The following is a 2,085-nucleotide window of genomic DNA, read 5'->3' as shown; positions in this document are numbered from 1 at the left end:
CTAGAACAGTGGTTCTCAACCTTCTGGCCCTTTAAATACAGTTCTTCATGCCGTGACCCAACCATAAAATTATTATCGTTGCTACTTCATAACTGTAATGTTGCTACTGTTATGAATTGTAATGTAAATATCTGATATGCAGGATGGTCTTAGGCGACCCCTGTGAAAGGGTCGTTCGACCACCAAAGGGGTCGCGACCCACAGGTTGAGAACCGCTGCCCTAGAAGCTCAGCATTCATCATTGGATGGGGTACCAGCTACTTCTCTGCACTAACATTTGCAGTTGACTAGATTCAACTGCACTAAGCACTATTCAATAACTAAGAAGTAAATGAATTAATAATGAGCCCTCACAAATATGCCACTTTGGCATGTCAACTATTTTGAGCTGAAGGCAATCAAGTCCCATCAGATTCAAGGAAAACTTTTCCCTTTCCCTTAGCCACCTAAAAGAATTTAGACAGAGGGCTGCTCCAGAAAGAGAACTATCACCAGAAGTAACTCCAAAAAATATGGGCTAGATGTGATAGGCTGGGCTGGGAGAGAGTTTGGCAGGGCCTGGAGATCAAATTCTTTTCTGTGTCCCATTGTCTCTGAGTGGTATGACAAACATTTGTTTACTAAATATTTGCCCTTTCCGTCTTCCTGTAAGTTGACTTCCTCCCTTATGAAGTCCCAGAACCCTACCCCCTTCTCCTTAGCTCAGGATGGAATATAAGCCTCAAGTACCTGACTGCCTATGGCTCTCACATTGTTAGAGAGTCCCCATATGAACGTAATTAAAAGTTTTCTCCTGTTAACCTGTCTTATGTTCATTTGATTATTAGTCCAAGAACCTAGAAGGATAGAAGGACAATTTTTCTCCCCAGCAGGAGCTCTACATGAACAGAACTCCTTTTGTGGTGCTGGCTTTCACGAATCACCCTTCAATATATTAATCTCTTCAATTCAACCATCATAAAAATTATTTTCACCTAAGTAGGTAATATATATTATGTAACATGATAAGTGAGTCGTTTTTCAAAATTATGCATAACATAATGTGAAAAGTCATACATTTTAATAAAGTTTATATAAATTTTAAAGATAATTTTTAGCAATGCTACTTTTATATTGGATTTTTTCTTGTGTAGAACCCCATTACAGAAACATATACTATTAAATAATGCTTTTTTAGCATCTTATCTCTCTTCTTTTTACCCTCTCTTTTAATGGTGCATCATAGATATTTGCCTGTCTGGAATGGTAACTTTCTGGCTTCTCATTCTATGACTCTATGATTTGTTGAGGATTAATATACAATTAATCTGTGCAATGAAGATGGTTACACAATAGGAAAAAAAATGTGCTTTATTTATTTAAAATCACTGGCCTAACCAGTTGACATGCATGAGCATTTTGATTCCTTTGAACAGATGGAGTCATGCTGAAGTCTATAGTCATAACCCTGCACTACAGGAGAAAAACATCTCATAACCCCAATTTCTCTCTTATGTTTTGGAAGTCATAAAATATGATGCAAATATAAATATAATTATCATACTTATTTCTTTTTATTAAGATGTAAGGTATTATAAAATAACTTTTAATATTTAAATAAAGTTTCTCATCTAAAACTGAAAGCATTGTCTTAAAGATTTCTTTTATTCAAGAAAAAGTCTTTCAGGAAATCAAACTCTCATTCTATTTACATTTCAAGTATTCTTTAAATGGCATTAGCATTAGATATCCTCTTATTAATTCAGGGAGATAACAAATTTTATACAACACGAATGTTATTTTTTTGTAGTGTTGCTAATATATATTTGCAGAAAAGTAATATTGGTATTTTTCTAATTACAAAAAAAAACTTGAAGAATACCAATACTAATTTTCAAAAGAAATTGAATACTATGTTCATTTGTTAGCTTCATTGAATGAAAATTTTTAAATGGATAACATAATTAACTGTATATGAGACCTGTGTGAAATTACAGTGTGGAAAGCAACATGCAGAATGAAGGGAGAGGAATGGAAGGCAATGCTAAGAAGAAAGGAAAGAGGAAGGAAGGAAGGAAGGAAGGAAGGAAGGAAGGAAGGAAGGAA

This window comes from Myotis brandtii, unplaced genomic scaffold (assembly GCF_000412655.1).
Source record: "Myotis brandtii unplaced genomic scaffold, ASM41265v1 scaffold2189, whole genome shotgun sequence".
In the NCBI taxonomy this organism is placed as follows: Eukaryota; Metazoa; Chordata; class Mammalia; order Chiroptera; family Vespertilionidae; genus Myotis; species Myotis brandtii.
Note: the sequence above shows the minus strand (reverse complement) of the source record.